This window comes from Ranitomeya imitator, chromosome 5, assembly GCF_032444005.1.
Source record: "Ranitomeya imitator isolate aRanImi1 chromosome 5, aRanImi1.pri, whole genome shotgun sequence".
In the NCBI taxonomy this organism is placed as follows: domain Eukaryota; kingdom Metazoa; phylum Chordata; class Amphibia; order Anura; family Dendrobatidae; genus Ranitomeya; species Ranitomeya imitator.
In genome coordinates, this window is record NC_091286.1 from 42,808,459 (window position 1) to 42,830,637 (window position 22,179).

At 43.9% G+C, this 22,179-nt stretch overlaps 1 protein-coding gene across 1 annotated transcript in view; it reads left to right on the forward strand.

Annotated features, from left to right (window-relative positions):
• PLEKHH2 (pleckstrin homology, MyTH4 and FERM domain containing H2) overlaps positions 1-22,179 on the forward strand; it is a 222,179-nt gene that overhangs the window by 16,804 nt on the left and 183,196 nt on the right. The gene's annotated exons all lie outside the window — the stretch shown is intronic.

The window sequence follows — 22,179 nt, forward strand, 5'->3', positions numbered from 1 at the left end:
GAACATGTAAAAGAGACAAATATAAAATTACACCGACGCGAGCTGCCCGCATCTCATCAATACCGTAAAACTATACCACACAGTTATGTAAGTTGTAATCCAGGTTCAAACCACCCGGTTGTAAAGATCCCAGCAAGAATATCCACTTCAACTCTTTCTGCTTTAATAACTGCAGTCTGTCTCCACCCCTCCTCAGGGTCGGCACACTATCAATAACCCTGAAACGCAGTTGATTGACAGAATGTTTATGTTCCAAGAAGTGTTTCGGGACAGGTAACTCAGTCAAGCCAGTTCTCACAGTGCTCTTGTGTTTGATTATTCGAGCTCTGACCTCCATGGTTGTCTCACCAACATAGGTGAGCCCACACGGACAAACAATCATGTATACCACCCAACTGGACGTACAAGTGTACCTCTCTTTCAAGAAAATCCTTCTGCCAGTATGGGGATGGCAGAAGAATTCACCTTTTAAAATGTTGTTACAACACGAGCAACCCAAACATGGAAAATTACCATGCTTGGCCACCCTGAGGGTACTCTGAATCGAGGATTTAGAAGTCCCCACATCAGAGCGAACCAACCTGTCCTTGAGATTGCGCCCCCTTCTATAGGACATCAGAGGATACGTCATAAAGCTAGGGATCGATGGAAAACCCCGTTGTAGAAGTGACCAGTGTTTCCTAATCACTCTACCAATCTGATTACTTGCTGGATTATAGGTGGTCACAAATGGGATTCGATCACATACCCGTTTTTCCCGTGTCTTTTTACGAACACTTTCACGAGAGCAATTCAGGGTTCTCTCCTTGAACCTCACAACCTCCTTACCAGGATACCCCCTCTGTAAAAACTTCGAGCACATCTCATCAAGACGTAGATTGACCCTATCCTCATCTGACACAATCCTCCGAACCCGCAACAACTGACTCCACGGCAATGAATTAACCATCCGTCTCGGGTGGTTGCTATCGAACATCAACAAACTATTCCTGTCAGTTTCTTTAACAAAAATATCAGTTCGCAACCTGCCCATATCCTTATATACCAAAGTATCCAGGAATTGAATCTGAGTCATAGAGTGTGTAAGGGTAAATTGCAGCTCAGAGTGTATCTGATTCAGATAAATCTGGAACTCCAGCAGTTCTTGTACACTACCTTCCCAAATGACAAAAATATCGTCAATGTAACGCCACCAGGCTCTGATGTGACGCCAGAGGATGGAACCGTACACAAACCTGTCCTCAAGCACCGCCATAAAGATGTTAGCATACGTGGGGGCCACATTAGACCCCATGGCGGTGCCCCTCAACTGCAGGAAAAAATCGTCCCCAAAGAGGAAAAAATTCCTCCTGAGGACGAACTCCAACAGTGTGAGGACAAGCTGTGCACACTCCGGGGCCACGTCAGAGCCTGATAGCATACATGAGACCGCATCCAAACCCTTTTCATGTTCAATAGACGTGTATAGCGATACAACATCAAAGGATGCCAAAACCGTCATCTCAGTAACATTAACCTTCTCAATCTTATCCAAAAAGTCGTTGGTATCCTTCACATATGACCTCGCTGAAACTGCAAAGGGACGTAATATACGATCCAGAAAAATGGCCGTTTTGTTAAACAATGAGCCCCGGCCCGAAACAATGGGGCGACCCGGGGGATCACATAAACACTTATGTATTTTCGGCAACACGTATATTACCGGTATGACAGGAAAATCAACAATCAAAAATTCTGACAGCTTATGGTCAATGAGTCCCATAGAAAGGGAATCACTGACCACAAGCTGTAATTCTCTCTGAAATCCAGATGTCGGATTACCAGGCAATTTCGCATACACAGAATCATCAGCCAGTTGTCGCTGTATCTCAGCCTTATATTTCACACTGTCCATCACAACCACCGCTCCGCCCTTATCGGCTGGTTTGATGGTTATTGATGGATTCCCGGCCAATGTTTCCAAAGTCACTCTTTCCCTATACGACAAATTGTGGACTGACTGAGGTCTAAAGTCTTTCCTTATCTTTTCAATATCCTTCCGTACTAGCTCAATGTACGATTCAACAAAATGGTTCTTACTAGGAGGTTGAAAGGAACTCTTATTATACAGACCCACTTCACACAGCGTAAAGCCACGGGTAGGGGCCTCACAACTCGTACTACCACCATCCACCCTATCTGAAAAATAAGAGGATAGTCTCAGTCTCCTGAAAAAAGCATGTAAATCAACCTCCAAACCAAACCAGTCCGGATTATTCGATGGACAAAAAGAAAGTCCCTTAGATAGGACTTTAAGTTCTATGTCAGACAAAATCATAGACGAAATATTGACCACCAACTCCTTACTGGTTACTGATTGTCCCTCATATTCCTCGTCCTCATTGTGGTGTTCCGCCCCACACGTTGTATCCGGGATGTGCTGCCATTTTCTGTGTTTGCGACCACCTCTCCGGCCACGCCTCCTGGAGTCGTCTTGTCCATCCTTTCTTTGCCTAAAAAATGCTGCTGATCCTTCCTGGCTCCTCCAAAGCTGGAATCATCTGTCGACTCGGAGTCAGCCGTAGTAAAGCCAAAATTGGACTGTTTCTTATTCTGTATTTTCTTACGTCTCCTTGGTGTCATCGGTCTCTTCCTCCCACTATTGGAATACTGATTAGAGGTAGATTGCCAAGAGAATACATGGCCCATTTTATAGTCATCAGCATCGCGAAACCACTTGGTGCGCTTAGTGGTCTCTATGTCATTTCTAAATTTAGACAGATTCTCACCCATCTTAGTTTCCAGGGGCCCCCAATCTTGTGCTGTCAGTTGAGACTTCAATTGCTCCTCCAAGCCAGCAATATTCTGTTTAATCACAATAGTCTCAGCCTTCAGAAATTCAATGTTCAACAACATAATGTCGAACGCATATTTATTCGAGATTGACTCAAATTTCGTACAGAACTGGACGTTGTCCGGAAGTAAAGTCGGTCTTAGATGTGGTCGCAACCCACGTGGTATTCTACGGACCTTAAAATATTCAGTCAAAGTCATAATATGTAATTCAAAAGAAATCAATCTCCGTTTCTCATTCTCCAATTTTCTCTTTAGCATCTCCGTAGTCGGCTTGCTCAAAAAAGCAGTGTCCATATTAGTATCTGATAAAATACGTACAGCATCGTCGTCGGTGTAAGAAAAAGTCATGGCATTACCCAGATCACCCACATCTGGGTTAACAATTGTATCCATCTTGGAAATAGGGTGCCCGTCAATCCAGGTTCAAACAGTACAACAAGGAAAAAGAAGACTGACAGCACTCACTTATTGGGGCGCCAGGTCCACATCCAGGGAACCTTCCTGGATTGTCCACATAGTCCAAAGAAAAACAGAAGACCAGCGCTCCATCCGGATGTATTGTTCCAAAGTGCAAACTTTATTGAGCCATGTAGCAGCAACGTTTCGACCCAGAGGTCTTTGTCAAGCATACCTAAACCTGCAGCGGAGCGGCCTTAAATAGCGTGGATGTTACACAAAACACCAATCACCACCAGGTCCGCCCCCTGTCACATAATATCACATTTAAATAACAAAACACACATCAATTACATATCAACTAAAAATCCACCACCGCAGATATAAACACCATAGAGGAAGCATGGAAAAGATACACACACAATATAATATGTATGTTGTTTATCTTTACATCCACCAATACAATCGATGCATCTAACGTTACTATGGAGATATAAACCAATCGTAGATAAAGCAAACTCCACCAATACCTAACTGTTGTGAACGGCGCCTAAAAATACACATAGCCTATCAGATAGTCCCAATCATACAAGCGTATATTCAACCAACCGGCCACCCTGTTGTAAGCTAAACCGCTCACGTCATATCCTGTCCTGGTCTCCACACCGATCACCGGACCCGGCGATATCAGCGTCATCAGAGCCACACGCATGCGCACACCACGCCGCAAGGGCACCTCCCAAGGACCAGGGAGACCAATCGGCAGATGTAACCGCCCACCACTACAGTCACATGACATGAAGGGAGCTTGTATCCAAGGCAATATAAACAAAAGCAACGCTCCCAGGCTGCCTAATCCAGCGCAGCCCAAATACGAGTCCTTTATGCAGCCCCCGCATACGGGAGTATACCCGCAGCCGACACTATACGTGCACCGCCACCCGACAATGCAACCCACAGATCGGCGCGCGTACCCCCACATATAACCGAGGCGCAACAAGAGCACAGTCAGGAGCCTAAATACAAAGATATTACTATACTAAAGGGCCAAATGTCAAATATAAAGGACAAAGACGCCCATCCACCCATATATGCTATAAAGCCCCACCGCAAAATACACAATCAAGTGGAATTAAATGATATAAAATATAGCGGAATCTGATCATCTAAGCCATAGCTTCAATCCCGTCCTCCATTATTCAAACTGCCGATTGGTCTCCCTGGTCCTTGGGAGGTGCCCTTGCGGCGTGGTGTGCGCATGCGTGTGGCTCTGATGACGCTGATATCGCCGGGTCCGGTGATCGGTGTGGAGACCAGGACAGGATATGACGTGAGCGGTTTAGCTTACAACAGGGTGGCCGGTTGGTTGAATATACGCTTGTATGATTGGGACTATCTGATAGGCTATGTGTATTTTTAGGCGCCGTTCACAACAGTTAGGTATTGGTGGAGTTTGCTTTATCTACGATTGGTTTATATCTCCATAGTAACGTTAGATGCATCGATTGTATTGGTGGATGTAAAGATAAACAACATACATATTATATTGTGTGTGTATCTTTTCCATGCTTCCTCTATGGTGTTTATATCTGCGGTGGTGGATTTTTAGTTGATATGTAATTGATGTGTGTTTTGTTATTTAAATGTGATATTATGTGACAGGGGGCGGACCTGGTGGTGATTGGTGTTTTGTGTAACATCCACGCTATTTAAGGCCGCTCCGCTGCAGGTTTAGGTATGCTTGACAAAGACCTCTGGGTCGAAACGTTGCTGCTACATGGCTCAATAAAGTTTGCACTTTGGAACAATACATCCGGATGGAGCGCTGGTCTTCTGTTTTTCTTTGGACTATGTGGACAATCCAGGAAGGTTCCCTGGATGTGGACCTGGCGCCCCAATAAGTGAGTGCTGTCAGTCTTCTTTTTCCTTGTTATACTATTAGACCAGGCGGGCTGCCAAGCACTATATAAGTGCACCCCACAAGGACAGACACCTTAGTACACCCAACCAACAAGCCAACACTAAAGCACCTGGCTGCATCCTGCACAAAATTACATGGGGTGTTGGTCGATATTTTGTCCAAAATTGGTAAGCTCGCAGCCCACACTTGCGAGTCCTAACACCACAATTAAAAATGGTTAACATAGAACAAAATTTCAAAGAACATCACAGAACAAAGATATAGACTTACCAGGTCACATTAGCAGGATACAGCAGACCCCCTTGAAGTGGTCCACTTGACTGGGTCCATGCAGGGCTGGGACAAGGGGTAGGTAGGGTATGATGAGGGGCTATGCAGATGGGGAAATAAAATGAGGGGCTATGAAGATGAATAAACGAGCTGTGCAGATGGTAGGAATAAACTGAGGCGCTGTGCAGAGTGGGGATAAAATGTGGGGTTGTGCAAATGGAATAAAATGGGGCTGTGAAGAGGGGGGAATAAAATGAAGGGCTGTGCATGGGTGCATAAAATGAGGGGCTGTGCATGGGTGCATAAAATGAGGGGCTGTGCAGGGGGGCATGAAATGAGAGGCAGTGCGGGGGGATATGAAATGAGGGGATATGCATTTGGACCATGAAATAAGGGGCTGTGAAGGGGGGACACTAAACTTCAGGAAGGCAAATTTCCAACGGATGAGAGATGATCTTGGTGCAATTAACTGGGACGATATCCTGAGACACAAAAATACACAAAGAAAATGGGAGACATTTATTAGCATCCTGGATAGGACCTGTGCACAGTATATACCGTATGGGAATAAACATACTAGAAATAGGAGGAAACCAATATGGCTAAATAGAGCTGTAAGGGGCGCAATAAGGGACAAAAAGAAAGCATTTAGGCTATGTGCACACATTGCGGATTAGGCTTAGGAATTTCTGGGGCAGATTCTGCCTCTCCTGGCAGAAAATGCACTTGCGGATTTGTCGCGTTTTTTGTGCGGTTCTGCAGCGTTTTTTGTGTGTTTTTGCTGCGGTTTTCTTGCGGATTTGCTGCGTTTTTTACCCCTGCGGTTTTCTATAATGGAATGGGTACAAAACCGCTGCAGATTCACAAAAAAGAAGTGACATGCTACTTCTTTTAAACCGCAGCGTTTCCGCAGTGGATTTTCCGCAAAGTGTGCACAGCATTTTTTTTTCTCATTGATTTACATTGTACTGTAAATCAATTGTGGATTTGCAGTGTTTCTGCACTGCAAAAAATGCTGCGGATCCGCAGAGAATCCGCAACGTGTGCACATACCCTTAGAGAATGAAAGGAAGTAGTTAGTGATGAGGCATTAAATAAATACAGAAAATTAAATAAATTCTGTAAAAAGGATATCAAGGCAGCAAAGATTGAGACAGAGAGACTCATTGCCAGAGAGAGTAAAAATTATCCTAAAATATTCTTTAACTACGTAAATAGTAAGAAACTAAAAAATGATAGTGTTGGCTCCCTTAAAAATAGTCTGGGTGAAATGGTGGATGAGGATGAGGAAAAAGCCAATATGCTAAATGACTTTTTTCATCAGTATTTACACGAGAAAATCCCATGGAAGACAATATGATCAGTGATAACAAAAATTCCCCATTAAGTGTCACCTGCTTAACCCAGCAGGAAGTTACGGCGGCGTCTAAAAATCACTAAAATTGACAAATCTCCGGGCCCGGATGGGATACACCCCCGAGTACTGCAGGAATTAAGTACAGTCACTGATAGACCATTATTTTTAATCTTTAAAGACTCCATAATAATGCGGTCTGTACCACAGGACTGGCGTATAGCAAATGTGGTGCCAATATTCAAAAAGGGACAAAAACTGAACTCGGTAATTATAGGCCAGTAAGCTTAACCTCTACTGTGGGTAAAATGCTGGAGGGCATTCTGATGCTATACTGGAGTATCTGAAGAGGAATAACCTCATGACCCAGTATCAGCACGGGTTTACTAGGGACCGTTCCTGTCAGACTAATCTGATCAATTTCTATAAAGAGGTAAGTTCCGGACTGGACCAAGGGAACCCAGTGGATGTAGTGTATATGGACTTTTCAAAAGCTTTTGATACGGTGCCATACAAAAGGTTGATACATAAAATGAGAATAATGGGGATAAAGGAAAATATGTGCAAGTGGGTTGAGAGCTGGCTCAGGGATAGGAAACAAAGGGTGGTTATTAATGGAGCACACTCGGACTGGGTAGCGGTTAGCAGTGGGGTACCACAGGGGTCAGTATTGGGCCCTCTTCTTTTTAACATATATATTAATGACCTTGTAGGAGGCATTCAGAGTAGAATTTCAATATTTGCAGATGACACTAAACTCTGCAGGGTAATCAATAAAGAGGAGGACATTTTTATATTACAGGATGATTTATGTAAACTAGAAGCTTGGGCTGACAAATGAGCTTTAATGGGGATAAACGTAAGGTCATGCACTTGGGTAGAAGTAATAAGATGAATAACTATGTGCTTAATTCTAAAACTCTGGGCAAAACCGTCAATGAAAAAGACCTGGGTGTATGGGTGGATGACAAACGCACATTTAGCGGCCAGTGTCAGGCAGCTGCTACAAAGGCAAATAAAATAATGGGATGCATTAAAAGAAGCACAGATGCACATGAGGAGAACATAATTTTACCTCTATACAAGTCACTAGTTCGACCACACTTAGAATACTGTGCACAGTTCTGGTCTGGTTCTGTATAAGAAAGATGTAGCTGAACTAGAGCGGGTGCAGAGAAGAGCGACCAAGATTATTAGAGGACTGGGGGGTCTGCAATACCAAGATAGGTTGTTACACTTGGGGCTATTTAGTTTGGAAAAACGAAGACTAAGGGGTGATCTTATGTTAATGTATAAATATATGAGGGGACAGTACAAAGACCTTTCTGATGATCTTTTTAATCATAGACCTGAGACAGGGTCAAGGGGGCATCCTCTGCGTCTGGAGGAAAGAAGGTTTAGGCATAATAAGACGCGGATTCTTTACTGTAAGAGCAGTGAGACTATGGAACTCTCTGCCGTATGATGTTGTAATGAGTGATTCATTACTTAAATTTAAGAGGGGACTGGATGCCTTTCTTGAAAAGTATAATGTTGCAGGGTATATATACTAGATTCCTTGATAGGGTGATGATCCAGGGAACTAGTCTGATTGCCGTATGTGGAGTCGGGAAGGAATTTTTTTCCCCAGTGTGGAGCTTACTCTTTGCCACATGGTTTTTTTTGCCTTCCTCTGGATCAACATGTTAGGGCATGTTAGGTTAGGCTATGGGTTGAGCTAGATGGACTCAAAGTCTTCCTTCAACCTTAATAACTATGTTACTATGTATTATACGGGGGCTGTGGTGACCATACTGGATAGCGGGCTGTGGTGAATATAATACTGTTTGGGGTGTTGTTTGTGAGCCATAGTACTGTATGGGGTGTTGTGGAAATCATGGATCATCATAGTATACATGGGGCCAGTTTTGAGCATCATACTAATTATGGGTGTCTATGATGGACATCATACTATATATGGCGGGTTTTAGTGGTGACCATACTATATATTGGGGGTTGTTGTGGATATCATACTGTATGGGCGGCTGTGGTGGCCATCATACTGTGTAGGGAGACAGTGTGAGGAGTGGTTGCAGTTTGAAGAGGACAGCGTGGTGGGCAGTATGAAGACATTGTGTGAAAAGGGGCACTGAATTGATATGGAAAGATGACAGCCTGAAATAGAGGCACAATATAGAGTGGGGTTAGCATGGTGGGGGGACCGTCTGGAGATATAGAAAGTATAATGGAAAATTAGAGATGGGGCAGCCATGGTTCATAAGGCAGATGGTGTTGCGATTATAGCTGATAATGGGAGACAATGTGGAGGCTATGTACCATAGGAGGCTTATTTAGGATGATAATATGGACAAATATTTTATGCGGAGGGCATTTTAATAACACTTATTTTTAAGGGCACTGTGTCGGGATGTGCTGTAAAAGATCAGAGAAGTAGTCTGATGCTGGCTGTAAAAAACAACTCCCAGTATCTCTTTACCATTGTTAATGACATACTGTGAGTTGTAGGGTTGTAGGTTCATGCAATAAAATTGATTATGGGGCTGGCTTGATATTACAGTTGATTGTTATACTAAGCTTGGTTCTTGTATTCAAGTACTCTTGATTCTGGTCATGTATTCATGTACTTATGGTGGTTCTGGTGACGTATTCATGTACTGATGAAGGTTCTAGTAACGTATTCATTTACTGATGGTGGTTCTGGTGATGCAGTCGAGTACTGATTGTGGGCCTGTTGATGCATTCATGTACTGATGCATGTACTAATGATGGTTCTGGTGAAGTATTCATGTACTGATGGTGGTTATGGTGAGGTATTCATGTACTGATGATGGTTCTGGTGACATTCATATACTGATCGTGGTTCTGGTGATGTACATAGTTACATTTATTTACATTATTTATTTTATTTCTAGTGTCATATTCATGTACTATTGATGGCTCTGGTGCCCTAAGTATGTATTGATGATGAATTTGGATTCGTATTCATATACTGATGATGGTTCTAGTGATGCAAATATGACCAGAATCATCATCACTACATGAATAAAGCACCAGAACAACCATCACAACCTGAATATGTCACCACAACAGGAATACACCACCAGAACCACCATCAGTTTTGTGCAAGCTGTATTTGTCACTTGACAGGCACAAAAAACATCAGACATATCACTTTATTTATAATGCGTGTCTCTTTATTTTCCATTAGGGTATTTGCCAAATGCGGGATACTTTAATTGAAACCAAATAGCCCCTGATTATAGATACGCTTTATTAGTTTCCATAACTATCCTTGGGTTCTTCATTTAAAACATAGGACGTCAGAGATGAATATCTGAATATCGCTATTTTTTCCCCTACATTGTGTAAATGGTCAGACAAAAATGATTGATTCTGTATCTAACTTTGAAATTGCACTCCCTGTTAAGTCACATACCTAAAGTATTCCACTTTTTTTTAGCTTTTTTTTTAATTTACATTTTTTGGTGAAAAAGGTAACACTTCTAGCTCAAGTGGTCATCAGAGTTTGATACCTAATGATCAGAGGGGACGGGGGATGTGTATTAGGGTTCCTGTTATGTTAGTCTCTAAGTTATTGCTTTGGGGTGAGAGGTGTGCCACTGGCTACATCTGCCTAGGGCACAAAATACTTTGTCCCAGCCCTGGCCGGACTGGCCATCTGGCAATTTTGGCAAATGCCAGAAGGACCTGCCTGGTCATGGGCTGTTTTGTCTGCTACGTTAACAAAAATCGGTGATCTCAAGAAACCCATATTGTTAAGAGTTGTGATGGAGCACAAAGTTGCTGACCCCGTCACTGACCCCAGCAGGACACCGGTATCACTAGAAATATTGGTCTTGTAGAAAATCTTGCTTTCCTCCATCCAGGGTAATATTAGTAATCTGGTTCATGGGGATGGGGACATCATGGGCCTGTGTGATGTCTAATGCCAGGACTGAATTTCAGCCCCTGTCCGTACCTGGGTCCATGTGTAGCTCTGCATGCTCATCTGCATCATGGTGGGTGCACGCGCTCAGGACCTGTTCCCAAAACTAGGAAAAAAAACTATAGCACCAAAATAACAGATGTTTCAGGCTAAGGTGAACCTGGCCACCAAATACTTAGCGGTACAAGGGTATTTTTTTTTTGTGGCTCTGTGACTAATCATACAACAGCTGGATTTTCACTCCGGGTTCATTGACTCATATACTTTAATTCACCATAAATTTCCTTCCAAATCTCCAGCAGGATCGTATGTTGTAACAACACCTGGCAACTACAAGGATCTCCCAAGCCGGCTAATGGAAAATAATGAGCGGCGGTACTCCGTTTTACAAGCATTGACCGCAATGAAACAGCAGATTAAACAAGCTGTATACATTTTCTTTTAATTGCATGGCCAAATCCAGAGCCTTTGTTTATTAGGAGGAATGTGACCCCTGTAGGCTGGTTTGAACTCTTGGCTTTTATACATATGGACATGTTGTTGTTATTGTTGGATTTCACATATGTTTTCCTACAGAGTAGTGCAAGCATCTTATATTCAGAGAGTTGTCACCAAAGCTGCATTTAAAGCAGGAAAACTACATCTCTAAGGGAAACCTATCAGCAGTTTTTGCTATGTAATCCGTCAGCAGCACGATGTAGGGGAAGAGACCCCGATATCAGCGATGTGGCTCTTAGTTTACTGAGTGCAGCAGTTGTGATAGAATCAGTTTTCTCTGCTGCAGATCTAGTGAACTCAGAATGCTGAGCTGTGTATTACTCCACCTAATCCACTGTTTGGCAGCTTTCTGTATAGTATAGGTACAGAGAGCTGCTAAATAGTGCTGGGGGCATGGTTGGACTGGGAGGCACGAGGCCAGTTGTCCTGTAGTGATAATCTCCTGCTTATAAAACACTGATTCTATTGAAACAGCAAAACACAACCTCAACTTCAAAACAGTATTGCATAATAATTTGGATCATTCGCACAAACTATTCATAAGCAGCATTCATAGCATCCCTGACATGTTTCGCCTGCTGGCAATATCAGAGGATTGAGGCTACTATGAGATGGGTTAGGTCATTTCCTCATTGTAACATTGGAGGGTGGAGACCCACTGCGCCACAGTCCGCGCTTACCTAGGAGGGGCATAACTAAGTGTCTACTGGTATTTACTAGGGTCTCAGATAGTGAGGATAGTCCTCAGGTCTGCAGAAGCTGGCCGGAGGGTCAGAGGCGCAGTTTTCAGGTACAGTACAGAGCAAAAGTTTGGAAACACCTTCTCATTTAAAGATTTTTCTGTATTTTCATGACTATGAAAATTGTACATTCACACTGAAGGCATCAAAACTATGAATTAACACATGTGGAATTATATACTTAACAAAAAAGTGTGAAACAACTAAAAATATGTCTTATATTCTAGGTTCTTCAAAGTAGCCACCTTTTGCTTTGATGACTGCTTTGCACACTCTTATACAGGAAAGAAATATATCTTGGTACCGTGTTAGCCAGTAGACAGAAAAATATTTAGAATTGAGAGTCCTCAGTGGTTGATACCTTTTAATGGCTAACTGAAAAGATGGTAAGAAACTTCAAGCTTTCGAGACTACATACGTCTCTTCATCAGGCAAAGACTAAAACAAATTAAAATTCAGATTCTTCAGAATTTGTTTTAGTCTTTGCCTGATGAAGAGACGTATGTAGTCTCGAAAGCTTGCAATTTTTTACCATCTTTTCAGTTAGCCATTAAAAGGTATCAACCACTGAGGACTCTCAATTCTAAATATTTTGCACACTCTTGGCATTCTCTTGATGAGCTTCAAGAGGTAGTCACCGGGAATGGTCTTCCAACAATCTTGAAGGCGTTCCCAGAGATGCTTAGCACTTGTTGGCCCTTTTGCCTTCACTCTGCGGTCCAGCTCACCCCAAACCATCTCGATTGGGTTCAGGTATGGTGACTGTGGAGGCCAGGTCATCTGGCGTAGCACCCCATCACTCTCCTTCTTGGTCAAATAGCCCTTACACAGCCTGGAGGTGTGTATGGGGTCATTGTCCTGTTGAAAAATAACTGTTGGTCCAACTAAACGCAAACCGGATGGAATAGCATGCCGCTGCAAGATGCTGTGGTAGCCATGCTGGTTCAGTATAACTTCAATTTTGAATAAATCCCCAACAGTGTCACCAGCAAAGCAACACCACACCATCACTCCTCCTCCTCCATGCTTCACTGTGGGAACCAGGCATGTAGAATCCATCCGTTCACCTCTTCTGTGTCGCACAAAGACACGGTGGTTGGAACCAAAGATCTCAAATTTGGACTCATCAGACAAAAGCACAGAGTTCCACTGGTCTAATGTCCATTCCTTGTGTTCTTTAGCCCAAACAAGTCTCTCCTGCTTGTTGCCTGTCCTTAGCAGTGGTTTCCTAGCAGCTATTTTACCATAAAGTCCTGCTGCACAAAGTCTCCTCTTAACAGCTGTTGTAGATATGTGTCTGCTGCTAGAACTCTGTGTGGCATTGACCTGGTCTCTAATCTGAGCTGCTGTTAACCTGCGATTTCTGAGGCTGGTGACTTGGATAAACTTATCCTCAGAAGCAGAGGTGACTCTTGGTCTTCCTTTCCTGGGGTGGTCCTCATGTGAGCCAGTTTCTTTGTAGCGCTTGATGGATTTTGCAACGCCACTTGGGGACCCTTTCAAAGTTTTCCCAATTTTTTGGACTGACCTTCATTTCTTAAAGTAATGATGGCCACTCGTTTTTCTTTACTTAGCTGCTTTTTACTTGCCATAATACAAATTCTAACAGTCTATTCAGTAGGACTATCAGCTGTGTATCCACCAGACTTCTGCACAACACAACTGATGGCCCCAACCCATTTATAAGGCAAGAAATCCCACTTATTAAACCTGACAGGGCACACCTGTGAAGTGAAAACCATTCCCGGTGACTACCTCTTGAAGCTCATCAAGAGAATGCCAAGAGTCTGCAAAGCAGTCATCAAAGCAAAAGGTGGCTTGTTATGATCAGGCGGCCTTGGAACAACATGAAAAAACCTTCGCTGGAGTAGTGGTAACTATACAGACCGCTAACCCTAAACTTATCACAGACACTAGAAGTAGCCGTGGGGTGTGCCTATCCAGACCTAGACACCTCGACACAGCCGGAGGACTAATTATCCCTAAAGATAGAAAATAGGAAAACTGACTTGCCTCAGAGTAGACCCCCAAAGTATAGGCAGCCCTCCCACAAATAATGACGGTGAGTAGGAGAGGAAAAGACACACGCAGGCGGAAAACAGATTTAGCAAAGGAGGCCACTTCTATCTAGATAGGAAAGTATAGTACAGGATACTGAGCGGTCAGCACAAAATCTACAAAATATCCACAGCAGAAATATACAAAAACTCCACCACCTAACTAAAGGTGTGGAGAGTATATCTGCAACTCCAGCGAATCCAACCAGACTGAGAAAACAACAGGACATTTGAAGCTGGAACAAAATAGAAACTATGAACAGGACTGAAAAATAGACACACAGCCTGTGAGCCGAAGAAACAGAATCAGACACTTATCTTTAGCTGAAATGGCAGCAGGCAGGAGAGGCCAGGCAGAGAACCATTACTGGCAATAGAACATTGACAACTGGCAGGGACTAATGAGTCCTGCAAAGCTAAATACTCCAGTCAGCTTTGCAATTAGCAGATACACCTGTCCAATCCTGCAGTCCAGGCACAACTGCTTTACCATCTACAACAGTGGTCCCCAACTCCAGGCCTCGAGGGCCGCCAACAGTGCAGGTTTTCAGCATTTCCTTAGTATTGCACAGGGGTTAGAATCATCACCTGTGCAGATGATCACATTACCACCGATGCAATACTAAAGAAATCCTGAAAACCTGCACTGTTGGCGGCCCTCGAGGCCTGGAGTTGGGGACCCCTGATCTACAACCACCGGAGGGAGCCCAAAAGCAGAATTCACAACATTGGCTACTTTGAAGAACCTAGAATATAAGACATAATTTCAGTTGTTTCACACTTTTTTGTTAAGTATATAATTCCACATGTGTTAATTCATAGTTTTGATGCCTTCAGTGTGAAATTACAATTTTCATAGTCATGAAAATACAGAAAAATCTTGAAATGAGAAGGTGTGTCCAAACTTTTGCTCTGTACTGTACATAGGAGCAAGGCAGAGGCGTAGTCACACAGTCCGAGGTCGGGGCAGGCAGCACAGGGTCAGTAAATGTAAGTCGAGGTCAGGACCAGAGAGGTCAGACAGGATGGGTAAAAAAGGCGGGTCAGTAACGGTAGGCAGAACAAGGAGGAACGGATGAATGAGTGCTAACAGCATAGGAACCAACGTTGTCGGAGCTGCCTAATAAATGCCCTGCTAGCCAGAGAATCTAATCTCTGCAGGACCTAGATGGGTTAAATTCATGCAGAGACCAGCTACGCCCCACTAAGGCTATATATAAGTGCCGCAAGCAGAAGCAGCATGCGGCAGACTAGCGGAATGGCCTGACGAGGGGAGAAACCACATGATGAGTAGAGGGACGTTGAGGAGGCATGCGAGTTACCGCCATGACACCCACTGTGATTTTACATCTTTCTAGGATTGTGTGTATGATATATAAGATAGATTATTAATTGGATCAATAAGGGGAAAATAAGAAGAATACTTGCCATAACTTTGCGTCAATGGTGGTACCACAAGTTAGACCTTGACCAACCTGATAAAGATGACTTCAATCTGAAAACTCCTCTAGGGCCGTCATCACACAGCCGACTTTCACAGTCCATGGTATTTCTAGCCAGAACTCAACAGCCTCATAAGCATAAATGACACTGTTGAGTCTGAGTCAGGAGACCGGCAGCCGGTCTGGACATCGTGGCCCATATTCAGACCAGGCACTTCCAGACTAATTTGCATGTGGCTTTAAAGCTCGATTTCTTAGGGCTGACATATTAGATTCTTACAACACAGGTATTATTTTAATTGTTGTACTGAGACCTATATACAGTAGTTGTACCAATAGCTTCAGTAGTAAAATTGTCCTATATAATATCTATTTAAACCTAGACACCTTTACAATGGTTGTCCTATACATGTGCAGATATAAATAGTTACACAATTGTTATGGCGCACCCTGCTGCTCTTTTGATTCCATCAGTGATAATCCACCTAATATGTCAAGTCCCAGTGGTCACACATGCTCAGTCAGTCCTCCTGGATCATTTTGTATACATGAGGCTGATTGATTGATTTCCGTTATTGTGTAATCTTCTTGTCACTGGCAATGAACATAGTAAAGGCCCCCATACTTGAAAGTCAGATAAACCTGATTTCAGCAGGACCGGCCCACCATATGTGTTTGGGGAGTCTTCTGCAACAGAGAAGGATCGGGCAATGGGAATTTGAGCAGCCAATCCATTTATTTTCAGGTGGGATAAGCCAGGACCAGAACTTCTCCCTCCCCATTGAAAGCACATGAATGCTCAGATGAGCGCTCATGAATATGGAGGGACTTGGGAGAGAGCTCTGTTGTCCAACTCATCCGCTGACAGTTATCTCATGTGTATGGACAGCTTAAGAGGAAGATCTGAGATTAAATGAAAAGATCACCGGAAGACGCCATATGTACTTACCGGCAATATCCAGACACAAGTGAATCTTTTTTTTTAAACTGATTCAAAATTCAAATTGTAAAAAAAAGGTAAGTTTTATGTGATCATAATGAGACATCCCCTTTAAAGGGCATCTGTTAGTAGGAACAACCCTCCTAAGCCGTCTATATGGACATGCAGGTCCTAGAAAGTAGAATGTACCATTGAACTTCTTTGTGGGCGTTTGCTTTTTTTATGTGATGTTGGCCAATCAAAACACGGCCACGCCCACCAAGAGGTCCTGTAGTACACTCCCAGTTAGTTGAAGGGAAAGCTGCACCATTATTACCGAGGGCATAACTTTGGAAAGGAGGGGCACAGAAAAAAACGAAAAACAATCCCAGAATCAGTGGAGCAGCAGCAATTGGAGGAGATACTCAGTTTAAATTTAAAAAATCCAGTGAAAAGACCCCCTCTAAATTTGGCTATTAATACTAGTATGGCGGGGATCTGACTCCCCCCATTGATTGCAAGGTGGTGCTGCTACAAAAAGTGCAGTCCAAGCGAATGTGAACTAGTCTGCAGTCCAATGTTAATACTGAAGAGACTGCAGCGCTATTGGATAATCCCTTTATTTATTTATCTGCGTAGGTGTTGTATGGCAGAATCATGTGAGCACTTAGAGACAGTATTGGGTTTGCATTGTTTAGAAATATTATTTGACAACATTTATATAAAAATTACATAAGTCATAGACTGGGGCATAACTATAGTGGGAGGCAGGAGATTGGAATCGCACCCATCTGCGGGGGTCAAGAGGGGCCCATATGAGAAGATCAATACTAATAAAGACCCTCTTAGTGATTTTGCCTAGGGTCCCATGAACTTCATGTTACGCCACTGATTATAGCAGTTACAGTTATTATCGTGCCCCCATTCACCCGTAGCAACCAAATCAACAAACAGTAAACAGCCCTAAGTGCCTTTTTATTTTTCGTTGAGCCCTCATTCATTAAGAAATACCAATTCACAATGTACCAACAGCTCGCCTGTGTCTAAGCTCCCAAATTTCAAAGGGAAAGTATCCGTAAATATGTCATTTCCGCTAACATCCGAAAACAGCTGATGTTCTGCAACTTGGTCACCCTTCTGTAATGTCAAACTTCAAAGTTTTTTTTGTTTTATGGGATTGTTTGATTTTTTATTTATTGCTTCATGGAATGTGCTGTATATATTGGGAGAATTTATCATTTGCTTTGTGTCTTTTTTAGGACACTTTTTGTGTCATTTTTTAACTTTAGACATTTTCTTGCTTTTTTTTTTACTTTTTAAAAACACATTTATAAGCTGCGCACCATCTTTAATGCATATTGCACTACATTCCGCATTTTTATTTTGCGCTCGTCATAAAGGACAGATCACTTGTATTTTCTTATGACAACTTTTTTATATGTTGCACAAAAAGATGCAAACACGGGGGGGGGATGGCATAAAAAATGGAGTAAGGGTATGTGCGGTATTTCTGCATCTCTTGGCAGGAAAAACGCAGCTGCGAAAAAGCATTTTTTTAAACAGTTTTTGGTGCACATTTTTCCTCACTCATTACTATGGGTGAAATCATAAACGATGAAAGAATTGACATGATGCAGATTTTAATCTGCACAAATTCTGCAACTCACAAATAAGCATCATGCGCATGAGACTTCGGGATCCTCATTCACTTCGTTGGCATCGGTAAATGTTTCAGGTTTTGTAATAAATCGGCGCTGAAAAAAAAAACAGCAAAAACGCAACATGCGCAACAATTCAAAAAAGAAGTGGAAAAATCTGAAGATGAGACAAATTTATCAAACATCTTGACTTTGATAAATGTGGAGCAAAAAATGGCAGCGCAGCCACTTGTAAAACAAACTCACTGTCCCACAAAACAAATTTCCCCCATACTGTTTTAACCTAAATTTAACCCTTCAAATGCTTTCTTCTGATTATTTTTATGCCTTTTTTGTTGGAAAAAAAAACCCTGTTGTCAGATGTTAACAGTGAGTCAAAGGTTAAAATGAAATGCACTCCAGTATGTTTTCTTGTTTTTTTTGTTGTTGTTTTTTTTTAAATCGTTTGTGTAGTTTGGCGGCATTTGGTGTTTTATTAATGGGATTGTCTGGCCTTAGGCTACAAGTCTGGAGTCACTCTGTCACATGCCAACTAGACGTGCGCAGCCTCGCTCAATGCAAGTGTATCGAGCGAGGCCGCACATGTCTAGTCGGCACATGGCACATGTATTTAGATCTCATACTTACGGTAACATTTGTTACAGGTGGTATTTTTTTGTGCAAAGTTTTATTCAAGAAAAAAAAAACACTCCCATAACCTCTTCAAAATCACTTCTACGATGTGTGCACACTAGTGATGAGCGAGTATACTCGTTGCTCGGGTTTTACCGAGCACGCTCGGGTGGTCTCCGAGTATTTGTAACTGCTCAGAGATTTAGTTTTTGTTTACGCACAGTGGCGTAGGAAGGGGGGTGCGGGGGGGGCGGTCCGCCCCGGGCGGCACAATGCTGGGGGCGGCCGGCGCTGCAGGAGAAGGAGATAAAAAAAAAAAAAGACGCCCCTTTAAATCTTCGGGCGGCGCCGTCCGCCGCCACGACCAGGGCCAGCTCCCCCCACCCCCGGGTCCCGCCCCCGCCCCCCGCTCTAATACTCACCTCTCCTGGTTCCTGCGGCGCCGGCAGCTGCAGCGTCCTCTGACTCTGCGACGTCTCAGAGCAGAGGGCGCGATGACGTCACTACTGTGCGCGCCGCTCTGCCTCTCTGTCCTGAGCGTCGCAGAGCCGGAGAGACGCTGACTGCACCGGACCTGCGCTGGGAACGGGAGAGGTGAGGATTTTACTTTTTTTTTTTTTTTCTTTATGTCTGACTGTCTGGGGCTGGGGCAATGCTGGAGACCATGGGGCAGATTGCTGGACACACTGGGGCAGTACTGGAGACCATGGGGCAGAATGCTGGACACACTGGGGCAATACAGGAGACCATGGGGCAGATTGCTGGACACACTGGGGCAATACAGGAGACCATGGGGCAGATTGCTGGACACACTGGGGCAATACAGGAGACCATGGGGCAGATTGCTGGACACACTGGGGCAATACAGGAGACTATGGGGCAGAATGCTGGACACACTGAATACTGGAGACCATGGGGCAGATCTCAGGACACATTGAGGCAATGCTGGAGACCCTGGGGCAGACTTCTGGACATACTGGGGCAATACTGGAGACAATGGGGCAGATTGCTGGACACACCGGGGCAATACTGGAGACCATGGGGCAGAATGCTGGACACACTGGGGCAATACAGGAGACCATGGGGCAGAATGCTGGACACACTGAATACTGGAGACCATGGGGCAGATTTCAGGACACATTGAGGCAATGCTGGAGACCCTGGGGCAGACTTCTGGACATACTGGGGCAATACTGGAGACCATGGGGCAGATTGCTGGACACACTGGGGCAATACTGGAGACCATGGGGCAGAATGCTGGACACACTGGGGCAGTACAGGAGACTATGGGGCAGAATGCTGGACACACTGAATACTGGAGACCATGGGGCAGATTTCAGGACACATTGAGGCAATGCTGGAGACCCTGGGGCAGACTTCTGGACATACTGGGGCAATACTGGAGACCATGGGGCAGATTGCTGGACACACCGGGGCAATACTGGAGACCATGGGGCAGAATGCTGGACACACTGGGGCAATACAGGAGACCATGGGGCAGATTGCTGGACACACTGGGGCAATACTGGAGACCCTGGGGCAGATTGCTGGACAACATGGGGGTAATATGCTGGACACACTGGGGCAGATTGCTGGACAACATGGGGGTAATATGCTGGACACACTGGGGGCAGGACTTGAGGCATGGGCAGAATGTAGATACGGGGCATGATTGGAGACACGGGGCAGGATTGGATCATGGGGCAGGACGGATACGATGGAGGCTGGTGGGGCAGGATGGGGAGATCATATGGCTGGAGCCAGGAATGAGATAAACGGGGCGGGGTGGGGAATATTATTACCATAGGGGATAATTAAGGGATATTGTTACTGCAGTGATGTATTTATTTTATTTTTTGAGTATACTGTTTTAAATGGGGGGGCGGTCCTGTTACTGTGCAGAAGGACACTATATCACCTTTTTTTCTTCATGTGGTGTAATGTAGAAGTTGTGAAAAATTAAGTAATGTGTTCTGCAAGCGGAGCTCGAGATAACTGTGTTATTTCCTGCAGAAACGAGTCCTGGCTGGAAGGAATGATGGCGGTCTGTGCTGGATAAAAGATGAAGGACTTCACCTAGAGACGTCACTGGTGAGTCAGTGTTACCTATACACTGACACTATACACTGTATACTATATAGAGGTCCTGTGTATAATGTCACCAGTGATCTCTGCATTACCTCTACACAGACACTGCATACTAAGTACAGATCTCCTGTGAATACTGGCACTTATGGTGATAGTATTGTGTTTTTTTTTTATTACTGATCAGTATTGTAGTATTCAGTCACTATGTGGTGGTAATATGTGGTCTGGAAATGGTGCGGTGGTATTTGTCCCTTGTATGTAGTATTATTCGGTCACTATGTGGCCTGGTCATGGTATGGTGGTATTAAGTCACAGGTGTGGCATGTGGGGGTGACACCATTAGGCCCAGTTTAAGTTCTACAAAACAGGAAAACCATTTTTGGTAACCTTTGTGTGTATTGAGCTGGGGGGGGGGGGGGGCGCCAAACTCGGGAACAGCCCCGGGCGGCAAAAGCTCTAGCTACGCCTCTGTTTACGCAGCTGCATGATTTACAGCTACTACCCAGGCTGAGTACATGTGGGGGTTGTCTGGTTGCTAGGGAATCCCCACATGTAATCAAGCAGGATAGTAGACGCAAATCATGCAGGTAAGGCGATGAAAACTAAATCTCCGAGCAGTCACAAATACTCGGAGACCACCGGAGCGTTCTCGTCAAAACCCGACCAACGAGTATACTCGCTCATCACTAGTGCACACCACTGCAAAAAAAAAAGTAAAAACAACATTGCTGTGCACATGTTCAGTCTTATGTCACTTCTTTCAACCATTTCAGAAACCTTGAAATAAATTATTTACGAGGTTTTATTTGGAATTCATCTACTATTCCACGTTCAGCATTTGCTGCGGATTGAACGCTGTGTACAGCCGCAGCGTCCATTCCGCAGTGTCCAGATGTTACAGCATAGTGGATGGGATTTTATGAAATCCCATCTCCCCTATGGGTTCAAAGACGCAGGTGGCAGACCTGCGTATACGCACATGTGGCGCGCTTTTAGAGACCGCAGCATGTCTATTTATCTTGCAGAGACGCACAGTCTCCGCAAGATAAATAGCACCATCCTATGTATAGGATGCGGTGATTCCACATGGTTCAATGAACACATGCGGAATCACCGCACGTACAAAAGCCGGCAGCGCTTTGGACGGAGCGGGTATCTGCTGCCTTTTCCTGACACTTTTTAATCTTAAAAAACTCGGTGATTCCGTTGACATCTTAAAGACACCGTGGGAACATACCCCAGGAAAAGTAAAGAAATCACCAAATAAGGAGCATTTCCTAAAGTACCGGTAATTTTGGCTATAAATACTCTTCGGGGCTTTTTCACCTTTCTTATTTATTTTTGTGTATTTTTCACCTGTTTTTCATTTGCATCCTTTTTAAAATCATCTTTTTTGTTCATCTGCTTTTTTTTTTTTTAGTTTGCAATTGTGGACAAGGTTTA